Source organism: Tympanuchus pallidicinctus, unplaced genomic scaffold (assembly GCF_026119805.1).
Source record: "Tympanuchus pallidicinctus isolate F22 unplaced genomic scaffold, pur_lepc_1.0 scaffold26, whole genome shotgun sequence".
Lineage (NCBI taxonomy): Eukaryota > Metazoa > Chordata > Aves > Galliformes > Phasianidae > Tympanuchus > Tympanuchus pallidicinctus.
The window spans coordinates 7,702,841-7,723,954 of record NW_026294743.1 but is presented as its reverse complement, the minus strand read 5'-3'; the positions used below and the strand labels follow the sequence as shown (position 1 = coordinate 7,723,954).

The following is a 21,114-nucleotide window of genomic DNA, read 5'->3' as shown; positions in this document are numbered from 1 at the left end:
ATCAGAAATGTTACAAGCTACAGAACAAAGACCAAATGGTTCAGAGAGTGATAGTGTTCTTGAAAGTATTCATATAACTGTTTCTAGTTAAAAATCCTGAGAATAAGCTACAGTACCTCAGAGCTTCTGTCTGACTATACACTTTGCAGTATGAAGACAGGTTGGATAGCCAGCTTGCTGCCTTCAGTAATCTGTGTTGTATTTTGCCTCAGACTCCTAAAACAGGCGTGAATTACATTGTTCTGAGTAACATTTTGGGGCAGAAAACATTGGCAAAACGTAATAGAATTCAACAGGCTACATAGCAGCTCATCAACAGCACAATACAACAAAACAGAGAGACGTTTTATTAACTTTTCAAGTTGCTCTTGATCCGCTGTTCTGAGAAGGTGTTGTTCTTTGTTTAAACTTCATAGAAGCAGGAGCTGTCTCCAGAAGCAATGGCCACCAAATACAAGAGAATCCTTTTTTTTTTTTATTTAGCAGTAAAGCATGCCACAGAATGAAGGTAAGCATTGTGAATGGCACAGCCTAAAAGCCCCTCAAATTAAAAACATAAAGGATGCAAACCTCTTACAGATTAACGTGCCAGGAAAATAACACTGGGAAACTAATGTCTGTCTCTGAACAAAGAGAGCTCTTTGAAAGAAAAAATAAAGAGATATAGCAAACCAATAAATACAATGAAGACATCAAAAGAACTCACCAAAAGTGATTATATCAACTCAAAAATATTAAGTATTCTAAGGTGCAAAACAGATCAAAGGCTTCTTAAAGATATCAAAGGGGAAGCCTATGAGGATACTAAGAAGCAAAAATAAATTAATGAAAACTTGTATATGTGTACCACCGTTTACAGTGGAAAATGGAATACAGTAATCTAGGATCAGCCAAACCATTTGGTACCAAAATCCCTTCGTCTTTTATGGGCTGAAATTAAAATGCAATATATATAAACCCTGAAAATTCGATTGAGCTTGCGGTCACGGTTACGTAAAAGCCTAACCTGCAAATTAATTAAACTTCTTTGAATGTCAGAATAAAAGTAATAGAGAACAGGAAATCAATGATAGGGTATTTAAACATCAGGGAAATCTCTGACTTGGATTCAGAAGAATTTGATGAAGAACTTCACTGGAGTAGTTACACTGATGCCAGTTAGTAGGCAAAAAGATAGATATTCTAGTTTTTAAATTAGAGTCTGTGTAGAGTAATCTAGAATGTATTTCCACATCTTTTTGGTATTCACAAACTGAGAATACAACACTTGAGGATCTCATAGGCACAAACTATTCCTTTGAACTTGGGTCATGACAAAATCCCACTTAATGTTTCTCACTGAGACAGTACATATGGTTTCTGGGTTTTTCTTTCCTTCAGGGCATTTTGTCTCTTTTGCTTTTCTGAGTATGTGGATACCCAGTACGTGATAAAAGTGAGGCCTCTGCAAGGTTAATTCACCAATCAATGTTACTCATCGAATCAATTGCCTGGGGGGGACAAGGAGGAAGAAGTTCACTTTGCACTGTTTCAAAGGTACTAACGGTTGGCGCAGGTTTTATAGACCAAAGAACTGCTGGAGAGAACTACCTAAAAGCCATTCTTAAAGACTGAGGCAGCCTGTAATGCTCTATCTGATAATAACCAGATTATAGCTCCACAATTCCAACAAAGAAACACAAGTGATATGAAAGTGTAGTGAGTATCAATTTGCCCATTATCTCTAATGAAATTAAATAATGCATATGGGACCGCACATTTGAAGAATAAATTCATATTAAAATTCTTAACAGCGTAAAGATTAAGGCAATATGATTTTTTAAAGCTTTCATCCAGGGAAAATTTGCTTACTGCTTGCTTTAAGTAAGATTAGCCACAAAAATCCTATAGCATATCTAGAACAAAGTCTGAGTGACAACAAGCAAATATTTTAATGTGGGAAGATTTTTGTTGGTTTTAATTAAACAATGACACTTCCATTAAATGCCTTAAATCTTTAATTATTGCCCAAAAGCACTGAGCACAACATGCCTTATTTACCGAGTCGCAGTGAAATACAGTTCAATATTTTCCTATAAATACTTCATATAAAACCAGCACAAGGCTCTCACTGGAAACAACTGCAATTTTCAGTTCTGTAGGTGTTTCCTGAGGTACTTCAGAGCCTGATGTGAGCAGCATGGAAGACATATTAAAGGATGCTGGTGAGTACTTCCTTGAGTTCAGAGTGTTAGCACTTGTAATAGTTATATTTGTGTACTTGTAGTAGTTATGTGTTTTCCTGTGATTGATACTGACTTGAATCTGCCATCTGTGAGAGGCTTTGAATATATAGCTATATATTTGGATTTCAGGAGCCTCCCGGACCTCTTGTGGTCTTTCCAGCAGATATATAAGTTCTTAACAGAGAGAGTGGTGAGGTGCTGGAACAGCTGTCCAGACAGGCTGTGGACAACTGGAGGTGTTCAAGCCCAGGTTGGATGGGGCCCTGGGCAGCATGATCTAGTATTAAATGTGGAGGGTCGTGGCCCTGCATGTGGCAGGGGGGTCAGACATACATGATCTTTGGGGTCCCTTCCAACCCTGGCCATTCTGCAATTCTGTGATTTAGTGTGGACTCATCTTGAGGGAGATAGCCATCTCAGAACTCAGTACTGTGCATGGCTCTTACCTAAGCACCCGGGAACTCCACGCTGGCAGAAAAGAAAGGATAAAAAAAGGGCCAACAACCATGAGGAGAGATCTCTGACATGAGAAGCCTCAAGACCTGCTTCTCTCCCTCCTAGGCTTGCTCTGCGCTCTACCTGCTTGCTGCCTGAGGCCAGTAACGTTGCTGCTGCTCTCCCCCTGCACTTTAGCAATGACATGCCTCTGGGTCCTAGTGGTTGACTATCCATGCTTTAAGTAATTCTTGCTTCTTTCCTATTGCTGCTTTCCCTTCCCCACCACCCTAATTCATAATAGTGTACATCCTCCCCTCCCCCATCTCCCTGATTAAGATTTGTTATAAACTGGTCGGACCAACATTTGAACCGTTATTTCTTAATCTCACATCAGGTATACATATATTAAAAGAACCTCCTCTTCCTCTGTTAAATTTGAGCGAGACGCATGGTTGAGATTTCCATGGGAGTTCAGCACTCTTGTGTTCCACAACAATGTTGAATTTCAGCCCAGATCAGTTTTGTCATGGATGTCAGAGAGCCAGTACTATGCTACTAATAACAAGTTTATGTTTATGAATAGCTACAGAGATAGTGAGAAAAGATGAGGCAGGCAAGAAAGCAGACTTTGATCTGGAGGTTTTATCTTAGTCATTCATAAAACATAGAGTTAAAGCCTATTAAATTAAAGAAAAAATAAAAGAATTAAAGCTGAAATATGTGAAGCAACTCTCCCTAAATTCAACTGTCTTATGAGCTACACAGTAAGGCATATGGAAGAGGAAGGAAACAGGTGTAGCATTACTACTTGCATGTAGATACCGAATCGTTGTGCCCATATGTGGAGGCTCATTATTCCAAGCTTCCCTGAACTGATGGGAAATAAATCACTTTTTCAGGCTGGTTTAACACTGCGCCATATTTGTGATGTATATCCTTAGCTGGATGAGTAGTCTTCTGTCCAATGAATGTTTCTTGCCTCCTTGAAGTAGGACAGTTTGTGACAGGTTTACCAAAGGAAATGGATGAAATTAGAAGAAATCTACATAAGATGATGAGAACAATAAGCGACTTTTTTTAGAATGGCACCTGATGTAATCTCATTGTCATACAGGGCATTTCTGAAATTTCACCAGGTAAATCCCAACAACAGTGAAGGAAACCTCTAGCTCAGTTATGTTTTTAGAGGCCAGACCTGAAGAGATAAAAGACCAGACCAACTGGAAGCAGAGTAGGGGCTTTTGGCATTGATGAGGATTAATGCTTGGATGGCTGAGGGCAAGAGCCCAAGAGTGTGTGAAAGCATCAGTACTGCCTGATCGTGACACAGAACATACTTCCAAGAAAATCATGGAGGCTTATTTATTTCTCAAAGGTGTATCTTATAGAACATTTGAGTGGTCCATGTTTGCAATTTTACCTTCTAGATAACATTTTCTACATTTTCCACGATATCAAAGAGAAGGAACTTTATTCTGCAATTCAATAATGTTTAATATTTTTACTTAGGTGTTACTTATTGGGTTTTCATGAAAGAAAAACATGGAAAAGGTAGGAAATTGACCTTGTGTATACAGGCCTTGTTTATACGGTCCCTCACAACCAGAATCAGCAATACATCTCATAAATCAAACATATCTAGCAAATAAAGAAAAAGAAAACCCTCTTATCAGAAGCCTTAATAAAAAGAAAAAAATTATTTTATATCCATTGTGATCTTAAAGCAGTGACTCATGCAGAACAAAGACAAGAAAAATAGCTGTTTTGAGACAGAAGTTTTCTGTATCATTTTGACAATAATGCTTTCTGAACTCTTTGGCTCTGCTTTACTCAGGACTTTCAAGTTTATACAAGATCAAGTCCAACATAGAAGACTTAATGCTGCATCTGAAGTGGAAGACTTAATGCTACATCTTATACCTTGTTCATTTAAAGATAAAGAAAAATAATCTTCTAGAAATCCTGATAACATTAATGCAGAGGAAACTAGGATGCAAGTGTTACCTTGGGATGCTTGTGCCTTATGCTGCTGGAGATGTTTTCTTCCTTCCTTGGGGGAAATGTTACCACATGCTGTGTGAGTAACTTGTCCCCAACCAATTTCCAGAACAGTATCTAACATCAACCTGTGAAAGTTTCCTTCATTGAAATTAATTAGTGATGCTCACTACAGCAAAGGATATCTTGGGCCTGATTACTTGTCCATTGAAATTAAATGATAGTCTTCTATTCATTGCATTATATGTGACATTAAGATAGTATCCAGGAAGCATATCGGTTTTGAATGCATTAGTGTACTGAAAAAGTGTTTTTCTTAAGCTTTAGTTACTTCTATTTCTTGAAGACATCCACCAGTCCGAAGCAATTATTTTATACTGATAAAAAAAGCACTATTTACTTTTAAAATGACCTATTCAGCTCTGTCATATGCATTTTACTCCAACTACTCTAAGTGTTGTATTCAAGTTCTTCATTTCAGTGTTGTGTATACTGATTTTGGTATGTTTTTATTTGAGAGAGACCAAATTGTACCATAGGTAGATAGCTGCTGGTGCCTATCTCTGCAATCTTAGACAAGACCTGAGGTTGTTTTTTTTTTCTGAAACAGTAAACATTGCTATTAATGTGTAAATCCATTGTGCCAAGGGTGCAAAGCTGCTGATTACATTTATGTCTGAATTTTGGGGACTGTTATAAAAGGCATGCCAGTATTAAGAATATGATGATGCTTGTGATTTTTATTTGAAGCACTTAGAATCACTTCGATTTGTATTTACATTATAATTTCCTGGAAAATATTTGAGAATTCAGTAGTTAAATTTTATTCTTTTACAGGGTAAAAGAATTACAAGAAAATAGCAGCTTGGAAAAAATATTGGACAGGAAGACAATGCTTGTCCAGTTTTAGTCTTAGGCTTTTATATAATATAGTCTTTATACAAAAATATAATTTTATTTGTCTGTTTGTTTGCTTTATTCCAGGATCAAACTGTACTGTTTCAAAATACAGCTCTATCTTTGGTAAGTTTTGATGCAATTTTCTGGCTTAATTGAGGTGGGTAGTCTTGTTATGCTCTGATTTTATTTGAAGGTGTTGTGAGAGAGCACACGTGGTAGTTTTATATTCATATGAACTTTGAAAGTTTGACAGCTTTCAAGATGACTTGTAACCTTCTTGTAGAAACTTATTATCTCTAAAAAACATCAGAAAATTGTTTGGTTAGTTCCCTGCATTAACATCCCTGAGCAGGTTTGTGTCAGTCACAGGTTGATGACCTACGTCTGTCTCGTGGTGAAACAGCTTCTGTATTAGATAGATTCAAAATCTATCATCACAGCTACCCTGACACAATTTCTTGAAGTGTTATCTGTGACATGAAGGAGCAGACAAGGAACTGGTGTCCTCTTTTGTTCCTCTGAAATAATAGATAATACCTGAAATACAATCACAGAGCAGGTTTTAAACACTTGCTTTATTGCTCCTGTGTGACCTCAGATTTGAGACCTCTTTTTTAATGCCTGTCTGTCTGAGTACAAGAAGATAAAATAAACTGTAGATCACTAACATTTTCAGTAATGTTGCTATTCTTCTATGGAGAGTTGTGACAACTGATGTCTTTTTTTGTCTTTGGGCCAAGCGTTTGATGTCTTGATGAAATAGCACTGTGCAGAAATGTAAACAGCATGCTCACCCTTAGCACATCTGCCCTCTGTAATGGAAAATTATTGTTCATTTTGTATAGAAATTAATAGCTGCAGAACATAAGAACATGTTTGTTTTGATGTTGTCGGTGCAAGAAGGTTTTCAATATCAACTTTTTTGGACATAAGATATTTGTGTTACTGGATGGTTAACCTACAGAATCTAATTTTCAGATGCTTCAAATTTTGCTCAGATGTAATTACTTGACATGAATTGGGAAAATTCTGAAAGTATTCATTCATCAGCATAGAAAAAATATTTACCAGTTTGAATTTAAAGTAATCAATTCTGATTGTTAAGTAAGTGACCATTTTGGCAAAGAGAGGCTGCTGCATCATGGCTGTGCCCTTTGCCTTCTGTTGAAAATTTGACCCCATTTATCCAGGTTCAGGCTGCTAAATGCAGACTTTTAATGTGTTTTTTTTTTTTATCATGATTGATCCATGAAATGTTTTCTAGCCATTGTATGTCTCATTTCTTCTACTGAAAATGTTGTCAGCTGCTCCTGGCTGAAAGGGAAAAGGAGAGGAAAGCTGCCTGACACATGTACCAAGGGAATAAGAACTAGATCTGCTTGGAAAATAGGTGTGTGGGAGAACTAGAGATAAGAAACCACAGTAGAGAGGGTATTGTGGCAAGAATCTAGGAAACCAACAGAGTATCTGTATAACATTCTGAAAGGAGTTAAAAGTATTTTGTGCCAGAATTCTGAGTTGGCCAGGCATTAAGTTAATTGTGTCAGTATGCCTCTGCTAATAAATCCTGCCACAAAATAAATGAGAATTAATTGGGCGCAGTATCTTAGATTAGATAAACTAGACCTGGGACGTGGGGAACTTAGCTCATCAGAATAAGCTAAGATAACAGGGAGTAAAGTTTTAAGAGGTTCTGGATAAGTTAAGAAAGTGGAAGTGGAATCAAAAACCATTTATATGGTTAGAATTTACAAATGAAAATATTTTTCACATGTATCAGTTTCTCAGTAATTAAGTCTTTACCTTAATCTTTCTAGTTTAGCACTGGGTAGATGAATACATATACATATGTACCCTTCAAAATCAAATCAGCAGTAGCAAAGTTTCTGCAACTTTTAAGGAGAAAAGTGGATTTAGATTCACATGATTTAGGATTGCAACTATGTGACAATGGGTATATAAAAAGTGTATGAGAAACTGAAACACTGTGAAATCTGGCTTTAAAGTTATTTTGCTGTGGAACCGTTTGTTTTTATTTCCTCCTTATGGCATGATGTATTTAATTTCCAGGACTCTTCTCCTTACATGTGGTGGGTTCTTTGTAAGGAAGATTGATACAGAATTTCACCATGGAGAGACCTGTATGGCTCCCAATTTAGCAACTTATTATTACTCTTAAGTTATGGTACGATTCTATGTAAATTGCTCTGGAAGTAATGCTTCCTATTTATGGAAAGTGTAACAGATACAAAGAACACAATAGCACTATTTGATAGAACAAATTCTCAGCAACAAAACACTACTTTTCATCGTGGTCACCATTATTAGCTGATTTGTGCAGATGAACTGGTTGAGATGCTCTCCATTTTCTGGTGTGACTTCTCTAGATAAAAATCTGGAATGTAGCTTATCTTTCATGCTCCTGATACAATTGTTAAAATGCATCAACCACTGTCTCATTGTACTCACATCCACTGTTTGGTCTCCGTGCATGTTCAGCAAGCATTGATAAATATCAGTGGGTTTATTTTTCCTGCATGGAGGAATTCAGTTCACACCTTTGCTTCATACACACTTCCATGTCAGATGCAATTTTGTCAGAATGCCCCTCTGCTGTCATCAGTCATATGGCAACAAAAAGAAATGGAATATTGGCAGGAAGGTTCAGCCTCTACTGAAATACTGTCAACATCCATGTCTGATGTTGTAGGCGCACATAATAAAATGGGAGGCATTAATTTTGGATCAGCTCTAATAAATAAAAGAATACTATTGTCTTTTATTTATGAAACATATGTAATTGAAAAGTATTATACAAATGAATTAATTTTTATATAATATTCTAAGAAATATTGTATTTTTTTCAAGAATTATGTTAATATTTTAGGAAAGGGACCAAATATTTCATCATATTTTATGAATAAACCCCTATTCAAGTGTATTTGTGTATTTAGGTGTATTACATGTATTTGTAAGATTTTAAATGCTTTCTTGTAAAAATGCTTAATCTAGAGATGCACCTCACGTATCTCTCAAGCCTAAATATTTATAAGTATTTTCCTCATTTCTTTAACATGAGTATTCATAACCCACAAAAGATTATGACAGAAATATCATTCTACATGTAGTCATACAGCAGCTTTACCAAAGTAAAGTCATAGAACTTTAAAAGCAATAATAAACTTAACTGATATTTTTTCAAAATCAGGACTGTATACTCATACTTCTCTACTGTATATTTGAATCTTGTTTTCTAGGCACTATTACATATTTATTTCGGTCTCCCACTGCAACTAAGTCAGGAACACATTTCAGGACTTCAGTCAGTAACGTGTCATACACAGCATTGCATGCATACAAAAATTTACATTACATACTGATAACTGGTATTCACTAAACATTGGCAAATAGAACGACTTCTGTTTCCATACAACATGTAGCCAACAGCATGAAAATTACTGGTCATTTCTAAGGTAATGGTGGTATTGATTTTTATTTCTCAGTCTCCATCTGCTTAGGAGCCAACAGTCTGGGAGCTGAAACTTTGCCATAATCTCTGTGGGCCGATATGGTCAGAAATTACACCTAAAATATATTTTTCGGTAACTTCTACCTGTCGGAAATGTGTTTGAATTTCCAATTTTTTCTTTTTTGTTTTCTTGATATCATGCTTTCCATGAGCTCTGAATTAGTTTTTAATGAGAGTTCTTTTTTTCTTTTTTCTTTTTTTTTTTTAATTTTCCCTAGGAGAAATCCTTGCTTATTCTTCTGTGGGTCATAGCTGGGAACTTTTCCTCTTGTATTACATTAAGAAGCATAACTGCTCAAGAGGTTTATAAATTCTAGATCCTTTCTCCAGGTGCCTTCATGGTAGCATGCATGTCTGTGAGAAAAAGCCTGCTGGACTCAGAAATGCACTGATGTTAAAAGTTCTTTGATGATATCACTGCATGCTTATTCAGGAAATGGAAAAGCTCCATTGCTACAAAAGGTTCTGTTATAGTCATTTGATCCCAGAAATACGCTAGTTTGTTTTTGCTTTGTTCTGGTTTGTTTCTTTGTTTTTTCCCTCCCAGATTCTCTTTTGTTCTGTTGGTCTGTACCCAAAATATCATTTCTAAGTCCAAGTTGGAGAAAGTTGAAAGCTGTTTTCAAGGGTGAATCCTACCAAGGAATGTGATCTCTGAATATTGTAACAAGGTTGATAGAAATGACTTTAACATTTCTCCCATTATAACCGACTCTCTGACTCCATCTCTGTGAGACAGAGAACACATATACAAAATACAGTTTTCTTTCACAGGATTATTCAGAGAACCAGCACATAAAAACTGAACGTGACTTTTTTGATGCCAGCATCAGCACACTAGCTACAGCTGAAATGGTGCTGAGAGGATTTTACCTAGTGGTGGGGCACCCAGTCATAGACACAAAAACTGCAGCTTTTATTATCACTCTATGGTTAATGTGGCCTTTAGGTGTCACTAATAAGGTATACTTGAAAAGTTCAGATTTTGTAAGATTTCTATTAGATGTATTGTGTTATTCAGAACTTCAATTGAAAATCATGGAAGGTCCTGTAGTTCATTAGCTGAAGACAGTTGGTGGTAACAGAGAGATTAATATATGCTTGTTTCTAATTCTTGGATGCCACCATAACTGGAGAGGCATAAAAATGCATCTTACATAAAATACAAATTAAAACAAGTGAATAATTATTAACTACATCACCCTAAAGGCAGGCAGCATTTTAATGTTTGAGTCTAGTAACAGTGCATGAATTAAGAAGGATTAATTTTTCTGAGGCAGTTCAGAAGTGTTTAGCCTTTATTCTGCCCTTATTTAAAATGCCTCATATAATACTTCTCAGTATTTTACATAATTTAAGGTTTTCTAGCACATTTTGTTCTCTCCCTATGAGATTCCTCAACATGCTGAAATTCTCCTAATGTTTGGAGAGATTCTGATTCATTATGATTAGGACAGGTCATATGTTTTTTGGCTTTGTATCTGTATTCTGTAGTATCAGGGACTGTTAAGGATCAGCTTCCTCAGCTAGGGAACTGCTTTGTCTGTTGAAACAGAAAGAAACTTACATATGTATATGTAGATGTGTATACAGGTGAAGATATTCTGAAACTGCCTGAGCACTACAGTTTCTTGATGGTTTGGCATCAAGGAGTCGCAGGAAATACTTATATTCTCTTCATTTAATTAGGCAGCAAAGGTGCAGCAGAAAGTGGTGTCTAATCCTTTGGCAGCAAATCAGGAAAAAAAAAGACCGATTCTAGATTGGGCTGGTATTTTTGCAGGAAGCTGCAATTAACAAAAAGTGAGGTTCTTACTGGTCTATTTTAACAAACATCCAGATGTGTGGATACGTATAGCCTGTGTAGATACAAACAATTTGTTATTTAAGAAACAGAGCAATAGAAGGAGATATAGAGAAAATGAATAAGAGGAAAGGTAAAATAGAACACTCAGCAATTGTGGAAGTTTCACAAGAGAGTAGAAATCATATTACCATCTTAGTGCCATTATTAAGCCTTTGATAAAACACTAGATCTGGTTATTACCACAAGATAGCCTGTATTAAAGCTATTAGCAGAGCACAGAAACACCATCTCCGCCTCCTGACTGCATCTGTCAGTGAATCTTTTGATCCTGCTTTGTAACGTGTCTCCTATTTCAGTTCTGGACTTCTGTGCCTTTCCTCCACAGAGCCTTCCAACTCTAACAGATTACTTCAAAATATGTAGTAGCTTTGTGATGTGAACAAACATCTACTGGGATCAGATTCTTTAAAGTATATATGAATAGTAAATTAGTTAGATGGAGCTCTTGTATGCCTGAAAAGTGTTTCAGTTCCCTCAGCAGGAGAGCTTTATCTACGTTAGAAAGCAAATCATAATCAAAGAGCCCTACACCGGCTTTATATTTTGACCTTGGGCAAGTCACTAAGGCCTTCTGTGGCTCAGTTTGAAGCTCGTATTCCAACATGTGCAAAATACTAATGTTTTGTGCATCAAGATGTACATTCATCAGTTCTTGAAGGTTTGGGTTTGTTGTTTTTTTCTGTGTAGAAATATGAATCTTAGAGCTGCCTTTTATTTTTTTTCCTGAAACCTTTTTATTACTTTTGGCTAGCACTATACACAGTATTTTTGCACGTGTTTCCAACCCCTTTTGGCTACTTCAGTAAAAGAAGTTCTTCAGTTTACAGCATAGACCTTCTGAGTTGTACCTCTCTACCTAAGGATGGCCCTCATTGGGTTTTAGTCCTGGCTATCACAGCTTCAGCTGTGACCCCTGATTTCACAGCCTGTCTCTGTTGTCTATAAATGCTTCTCTTTCTCCTGTGGGAAAAGCAGCAGACTTTTTTTTTTTTTTTTCTGGAAAAGGCCTTAGAGACTTTGTTTTACACCAACTTTCCCACTCTTAAATCTGTATCTGAGTTTTTTTTTTTAGTTCCATATCCCATAAGGTGAGGTGATTAACTGAACTCATTTGATGGTCCCATATCAGCAGACCTTCTACTCCTAAACACTGTAGAATTATTTAACTTTAGGAAGCACTTGTGCTGCTGTTATCTATCTTTATTGCTTTCTTTTTTTTCTTCCTTCCTTTCCACCTCCCATCCCCAGGTGTTTCTAATAGCAATTACTCTTCTTCAAAATCTGATTTCCAGGAATAGGAATGTGGAATAAAAGCGTATCCTCTGCAAGCTTTTCTTAGGTGGCTTCAACAATTCCAGAGGAAAGACAATCTTCTATTGAGTAGCAGCTCAAACATTTGAAAATACCAAACCCAAGGAGATGTATCCAAAAGGAAAACAGGAATCCAATTTTCCTAAGATCTCCATCAGAAAGCAGCATAGCTATGTGGCTCTCCATCTTCACAGGACATGGATAACAAGGTAAGTAGTTTGGACGTGATAAAAGCATGAGTTGTTTAGCAGTTCCTAAGGACAGTAGTGTAGATGATGCAAGACTATCCATTTCGGACTTTTCTACAGAGCACTAGCAGGAATATAAATGATTTCTCCCTTCCCAGAGAAATCAACTTGTTATGAATTCTGAGGCTCACAGAGATGGGCCTGAAGAACATGTTTCCTGCATTTAGAAAGGGAAGTTAACTGGTGTTTGAATCAGATTTCTTTTGGCTGTAGTTCTGGTCTGGTCTTAAAAAATAAATCAAACAAGGACTGTTATTGTAATGTATTAAGTTATATGTAGGGTTAATTAGGAACAATTTTAGAAAATGATGGATCCTGTTCCTTCTTTGCCTACCCAGTCTTCCTGGAATTTCTGATTTAGCATCTTGACATTTTCCCCTGTTTTTTAAGCCTTTCAAATATTCTTCTTCGGTTGGGTACAGTTTTTAAAATTTCTGATATGCTTGTCTCAGCTGTGTCAATGCACAAAGGAAATAATCCTTGATCTTTCTGGAGAGCCTATCCCAGCTAAGAAGATAAGTTGTGTCTGGGATCAAGTGTTCAGGCTACAGCTGTCCAGACGAGCTGATTGGTGACATCATGCCTTCTCTCTGAAGCTTGTAACTTACAGTTATTTCTCTCATTATTAGCCTCTTATAATTCCTCTGCCTCTCAACACTGCCTAATTGTACACTGGACTGGCTTTTCAGCCAGTACTTTTAGCTTTATTCTGACTGCAGGGTCATCATCTAATTTAACCAAAAGTACTTTTAGTACAGTTTTACATTTGCTTGTCTTTGGAACACAGTTTTTATAGAAACAAAAGAAAAAACAAAAAAAGAAAAGGACAAAGAATAACTTATAAGATGTCAGTGCTCTAAAACACTTGATGAACGATATGGTATTTGAATGGTGAATGATATTTGTTTGCTTGAATTCAGAGGTTATTTTGTTTCTTTTTCTTGTCTTTCAGTAGGCAGTGTGTACTGATATTCTTCAAGCAGTACATATTGTCCTGTAAATAACACTGCTGTGCCTGTAGGGTAAATTTTCCTGGCTCTTTGTGTTTTGTTGAGGTAAACAGAAGACTTACACTTTTTTCACTTGATGGAAAATTCATTTTAATTATTCTACCTTAACTTGGATTGTCAGTTTAAATTCACCTGCTGGGTGCTATCAACTGGTGCTGGCATCTGTATTCATGCTTGAAGATGTCTGTATTCATTACTGGATTTCTTTAGCTTAACAAAACTTAGAATCAAACGCAACCCACAAAGCAAGCATTTATGCATTGAGAGCTTTTGCTGCTGAATGAAAATATTGTTTCACGCATTAACAGTCCAGTCTGATTATGGAACTCTTTCTCTTTCTAGTGGGAACCACTGTAAGAATAACATCATTACCATCTGTGTCCTCGGCAGAGACTTCATATCTGAACGTTTAGCATTTCAAGAATCCTACAGATGTTGCTATTGCATTATTCATTTAGTGAGAGACTGCCACAGCTGTGTGCATTCCTGTATACTCTTTCAAACAATCTGGCAGCAGACTCTAATTTGAGCAGTGCAGGATATGTACTGCAGTTTTCACGGTATTATTCTGATATATAGGAATTGTGCCTGGTAAACTTATATCTCTGAAGAAGCAAAGCAAAATATTATCACTGTACATGGTCAGTTTCAGAAGCCCAGCGATGATTTAATGGATTGAAAATGAACATGCTTCTTGTACATTTGAATGGTCTTGTGGTAGTAAAATCACCTAACAAGAACCCTTTCAAAGCTATCGGTTAATTTGTCAATCAATAGATTGATAGGGTGAAAGAAGTGAATTAACAAAGAAAGCAAGAGAAATGGTGAAGGAAATGGAAGGAGTGAAATGGGGGAAAAAAGAAGGGAAAAGATGGAGGAAATAAAAGAGAATGTGAAATACAGCGTGTGTGGAAAAACTGAAAAGAGGGCAGCAAAACAGAGCAGAGACAAAATGAAAACAGGGAGAGAATAAAAATGAAAGGAAAGAACTAAGGAAATAGTTGTTGAATTATGGAAAGAATAATACAATCTGAATTAGCTACTATAAAGTGTATCAGATCTAATACCAGTTCTAAAATATTTTCTGTGAGTAAGTGGTTAATACCTTGGTTTGCTGTGACTGCACAACAGAAAGTAAAGAGGATTGGAATCGAAATTGCCAAATATCCTTTGAATAAGATTCTTCCCCAGGAATCTGCAGAAATAGGTGCAAAGCTCAGTTTATATCTACACATAGAGACTGATATTGGAAGTTATTCAATTGCTTGAAAGCAATTTGTTTTCATAGCTTCTGACTGGGCAGCCAAATTGGAAGAAGATCCACAAGGCTCACTAAAAAGACTTTAAATCCACAGCAGTGTGTCTGAAAGTGAAAACTGACCTTACTTCACAGATGTCTTAAGGAAAGTGGGCTGATACTTTCTGAATTCTAGGGAGCTTGTTCTCCTTTTTATTCACTAGTTAAATGTTAATCATAAAAACTTAACAAGTTCAAATGTGAACGTTGAGTGATTTCTTTGCGAATAAAGATCAAAGTCAGAACGTCTTCATTGTTCTGGGTCTTGCTGAGAGACAGCAGTTGAAATCAATGCTCAAAACGTAATGAAAGCGTAAGTCAGAATAATCACCTCTGTTGCTGACACCTAAATTAACTATCTCAGTGTGGAAAATATTTATCCCATCTAACATGGCAAAGCAGCAGCTTTTGCTTGGCAAACACAGAATAGACAGATTGTAGTAACATGAGTTTTGTGGGCAAGGGAATGCCCGTAACTTTTTATTTCTGTGTCAGTCTTAAAATTTCCTTCATTTTATCTTCCCTGCAATGTGTAATCAATGTGGGAGAGGAGAGCCATCTTCAGTTCAAATCAGTAATCAGCAGGTCTTAAGGCGTATGGTCAACAATTTCTTTATCTCCCAAGAACAGGAGGGCTTTTCTCTACTCATATAGTGGAAATCTCTTACTCCTTTGTTCTTATATTTCTCCTGTTCTTAGGGAAGCTGCCGTAGGTTGTTTATTGCTGGATAAGAAGAAAAAGAATTTCTTGCTGGGCGTGACATATCCATATTCACTTCTTCTTGGTTCTCCTATGGCACCTGGGTGCATAGACAATGTGAGTGGCGACTTGTGCTGTGCTTGGTATTGAAGTTCACTCACTTGCAGGGAATTCTACTTACTTTTTAAACCTTTATCTGATGAGATGAAGACCCTGGGATCTTAATGTCACTGAATCGTCACTCTAGGGCTCTGAAGAGAAAGCTCAATGTCATCATCCTACACTACTGTGAAAATTTTATAATCTTCTTGGACTAGACTCATTGAATAGTACCTCGTGATAATTACAGAGGAGGACGGCACTATTTTAGATCTTCACTGACCCTTTTGGATTGGTTTAATAAAGCCCTCACTTCTCAGATGCAATCTACTTGGCATAACAGAGCTTGTCTAGAGTAAAATTTAATGTATATTGGGACAGGTGTAAGAAAACAGCTGTTTGGTGCCCGGTAACAGCCATGCAAGTAGAGTTTAGTTCACATGAAGAACCAGAGAAACAGTAGTTTGTCAACAGTGCATAGAATAGTTTGATAACATCATCAGTTTTCACTTTGTACTCTGTGTCCCCTTTGGATTAATCAGATGAAAATACAAACGGGAGACAAAATTATCTGTAGTATTCTGTATTACTGCACACAGACAAAGAAACAAACAAACAACAACAAAAAACACTTCAGTTATGTTTAGAGGAATGGAATTGCTGAAATAATAAAAAGCATGGAAAAAAGTAAAATCAAGTGAACGTTCAAATTTAAAATTGCAATTTTAAACTCGTAAGAGGAACCGCACCTTACACAATAATGAAATAATATGTGAAGCTCATTGCCAGGAAATATTACTTAGAGTATTCTTGGGAAATATTGGTCATTTATAACAATAACAGGAAAACTGACAGTAAAATGTATTACCAGGGCTGCTCCAAAAGTAATACCTCCCATTTTATTATGTGGTCCTCGTTGTCAGACGGTGATGTTGGTGGAGTGGCAGTAGAGATTGAGCCTTCCCATTCATATCCTGTTAGATTTTGTTACTGTGCAACGAATGGCAGCTGAGGGGCAGTCTGACAAAACAGTGTCTGACATAGAAGTGCAGATGAAACAAAGGTGTGTCATTTGTTTCCTCCATGAGGAAAAAATGGCACCCACTGATATGCATCAACACATGCTGAAGGTATGTGAACACAGTGAGGTCGTGAGTAGTGCCTTTTGGCTGTGGCAACAGTGATGTGAAAGAAAAGCCACATTCTCCTCAGCCATGCAGATGTTTACAAGTGTGGCATGTGGGCTCTTGTTCATTGTTGGCAAAAATGCTTAGCTAATGGTGGTGACCATGATGAGAAGTAGTGTGCTGTATCAAAGAATTTGCTCTATCAAATAGTGTTATTGTGCTCTTTCTCTCTGTTGTAGTTTCCATGGAAGTAAGTTGGAAGCATTGCTTTCAGAGCAAGCTACATGGAATGGTACTATAACTGAATAACAAAAATAAATCACTCAATTATGATCCAGGTAGGTCTCTCTTCACTGAAATTCTGTATCAATCTTCCTCACACAGAACCCACCACATGTACGCAGATGAGTCTTGGAAATTTTGTGCTTTTCCATGAAAATTATCAAGAGATACTTCTTGTGCAGCAACCAACATATTAGAAACATTATTTTGAGTTGATCAGATTAAGGCATACAGATCTGCCCCTTCTAAGTATTAAATGCACAATTTTGCTGTGGAACATCTAGTGCTGAACAAGAGACGCAAAGGATCATCTAATCCAGAATGTACAATTGATTTCTCAAGCATAATCAGTCTAAAGACCAACTTATAGGGGAAAAATGAGCTTCCTTAAAGCAGTGCCTTCCTTTTTCAAGATAAAAAAAAGGGCATTTAAAATTAATGTTTATAACTAAATGTTATAACTAAAGGTCTTCATCAAGTTTTTGTTGCTATTATTCCTGAAAGCAAGACTGCATTTTTTCCCTATGTATGCCATGAAGCATTAGAGCTTTGAACATAAATGCAGTGTTGTCATTCAGAAGGCATGCTCATTTCCCACCAGCATTATTATCGAGCAGTACTTTATCCAACAGCACGTTATCTGCAAACCAGTGTAAAAATGAAAACATAGAATTAGATAATGTTTACCATGATCTTTTGCATGTTTTCCTGCTGCCCTTCTAAAACAATTTTTTCCTGCCTTTTTTATTTTTAATATTTCTGTTCTGATTTTTAATGTTTTCCTTTTATCCTTAGCTATCCATGATTCCTTGATGAAGTCTAATTTTACCAGCATTTTGTGCAGTAACTTTTGCTGAGTTTTATTAGTCAGAAGTGTACTTTGATCTTTTCTTTACATGTCCATACTTCTCAACATCAAACATCAAAAGTCCTGGAAGCCCTAGCAGTAAAAAAAAAAAAAAAAAAAAGAAAAAAAAAAAAAGAAAAAATGTTTTAAGTGTCCATTGGAATTCAGGGAGCGAGTTCATTTTTCAGTTGTGACGTTATGAGAAATCAAAAGTTTCAGAGCCTAAAGACAGCTGAGGTAGAGGCCAGAATGTAATATGTATGATACTCATTATAGGGCATGGGAAAACTATCTGATGCTCCATAAGCAAGAACCCCTCAAACAACAGCAAAACAAAACTGCCAGACTGGGTGCTATGGGAAATCTGAGCGCAGTCCTATGAAAACCCTGGAAGCGCTTATTTCTCAATAAGCAAATTACTAAGGATGCAGGTCTGCAAATAGGTTTGCAAACTCTACGTTCAAGTTATCCTTGTTTCCATGTGTTTTTTATCTGTTTTCAAACTGTTACTGCTTTTCCAGAGCTCACATTGCATATTTATGAATTATGCTATCCAGAAACATGAGGAGGGTAACTGTGAGGATATGCATTCTGAAGTTTCTGAGAACATCACTAATATGTAGTAGGATAAAATGGCCCCTATCTTACTTCTCTTAAAAACAGAAACCCTTCCTACTTGTTTTGAAAAGATTATATTAAAAAACCAAATCTGTTCAGATCATCAGATTTTCTGATGCTATTATTCCTCAAAGTTATTTCACTTTCCTAACAGAACATGATACTCTGGGTCTGATTCTCAGCTGAGTTAAATTGCTGTAGCTTCACTAGAAGCAACAAAATGTTGCCAATTAGAAAGCTCTGGAGGTACTTAGGGTTATTACAACTACAATAAAGGTGCATGTTCTTACTATTATTTATACTGCAGTCACTCCCAGCTATTGTGCGTATTACCAGGCCCCAATGTGCCAGAGCACCATAACTAGGAAAAGACAACTCTTGCAGTGTAATGAAAAGTAACATTTTCTTTTGTACATTGGTGACTAGGTAGCATGGGCATTGTGCTAGATTTTCTGTAAATAGCTGTTTGCTTCTCTAAAATAATTAATCTTGGTCTTGTTTCTGCCTCACTGAGGTGTGCTCTGTGCAGAAGTTCTTTGTGTCTGTAGAAAAATACTTCAAAAGCAGTTTAGAGGCAAGAGAAAGAGCTCCTCATTTCCACATCTTGTTTAGAAAATGCCCAGACTTACATTTAGTAAATTCTTTCTTACTTTGTGATTTTATAAGCAGAACTTGTCTGACTACTTTAGTGAGGACTTGCAGTATCTGTCACACATAATTTTCTTGGAAATAGCTGTAGACTACCGGTTCTTCAGCTAATTAACACAGATTTGTCCTTCTTCCTGCAGCTATCCAGTTAGGCCGCAGAGAAATCTCCAATGCAATAAGAAATGTGGGGATGATGGAGAGATCGTGCTATTGAAAGTAACTTCTTTGTTTTTGTGTTTATTTGTATTTGACATGAGCTGCGTCTTCCGTATGACTTCTTTCATTCTCTTGCCAAAAGGGAGCAATAATACATTTCAGTTTCTACTTTTCAAAAAATACGTGCCATTCTCCTTTTAAATGTCCTTAACATTCCAGACCTAGGATATTTTTCCCTTATCTGTAAGGATAGGTTGACAAATACTATTTATTGTGCTCTTGATTGTTTTCTTGTTAAAAAATACAATTCCATGCGAGACTGTCAAATTACATACATCATTTTTCATTGTCATCATTTCAGAATTATAAAGTAAGGAAGAATCATAAAGGTTGACAAAAACTTATAGCTTATAGCACCGGTCTCCATGTGAGATGATGATTGCTCCTACAGTCTGTAGCAGTACTTGGAAATCTTTAGGGCACCACATCTGCAGCATCTCTTAGGTTTTTTTACATGCTTTACATGATCTTCACGTGTGGAAAACAGTCCTGCTTTGAAGTGTCAGAGATTTTCGTAACGATTGTTTTAAAAATTGCTGTGTCTTGTTAGCTGCAGTGGTAACAAAGCCAAAAAAACCCACCCAGAAGCCCCAACAAAAAAAACACAACCGGTAACAGAGTGAGTGGCAGCCCTTTCCTAGCAAAAAATGTAGTCAGAATAGCAGAAGTGTTAGAATTATACCATTGTGGAATACACGACAAGAAGATATGTAGAGATATGCAGAGGAATATTTATAGTCTTTTCTCACTCAAACTATGAATGATATCATTCTCAGGTGGATTCTGTGACATGCAACTTGCTTATAAGTTTACCTTGGACAGCATTCAGTATCTCACTGAATTCACCAGTTTCTCTTTATAATATTTGGATACTCTCCTAAAATAGGTCTTAAAGATCTTGCCTTCATGAACACTAATTTTCCTCGAGATTTTTCCTTTTGAAGAAAAAAAGAAAAAAATTACATTAATGAAATATTCAACCTCAAATCTCCTTGTTGCAGTTTCAGATTATTAAAACCAAGTACAGTTACTACAAAGATAACAAAGATTTTAATTATAAATTTGCATTAACTGGAATGTTAAAGTTTGAATAGGTTATATCCTTTGGACTTAATGGCTCAAATCCCAGGCTGCTGGTAAAGAACATACAAGGCATCTTGGTTGAAGGGTTTTCACGGATGTCTTGTAACATTTCTTAACAAGCTGCTCCTCCCATTAATAAATCCAGAGTATTGTATGTCTCTGTTAAACCCTCAAAATGAACCATTTCTTTTAACATTTTGCAAGAGTAGCTTTCATTCTGGGATTTAAAAAACAGTGGATAGGTTCAGAGGGCTGGAAATCTTTGTAGTTCTTATTTTTGCATTGTCTTTAGATTGCTTCACTGAAGTCAGAGGTTTGAACCCAGTTCTTAACTGAACCAAACACTTAACATTAAGTTGTCTGAAATCTGATTGGATTTTGTAACTCTATCATGGAAATCTGTTGCCTAACTTGACCCCCACATTTTTGATGATGCTTTTTACAAACACCCATGCACTTGAGATAAGTGTAGAATGAAGTTCAAACTTATTTTTCTGTAAGTAACGTGTGTGCCCTCTGAAAGAAGTTCTGTAGTCCTGATTCCAGTCAGAAGTCAAAATAGATACAACTAGTGAAGCCTCAAACTGCATTCACTTTTCTAGGAATATTGAATGGCTCTGTTTTGGTAGTGGTACTGGCCCATCATCTCTGCTTAATCCTAGAAGACTCCA

The 21,114-nt window shown here is 36.5% G+C and overlaps 1 long non-coding RNA gene across 1 annotated transcript; it reads left to right on the top strand.

Moving 5' to 3' along the window:
- Positions 1-491: 491 nt before the first annotated feature.
- Positions 492-19,345, top strand: LOC128084273 (uncharacterized). Its single transcript, XR_008208419.1, has 6 exons — positions 492-1,536; positions 2,134-2,204; positions 5,646-5,684; positions 12,250-12,477; positions 16,989-17,087; positions 19,285-19,345. It is a non-coding gene; the product is annotated as an uncharacterized LOC128084273 (long non-coding RNA).
- The last annotated feature ends 1,769 nt before the right edge of the window (positions 19,346-21,114 follow it).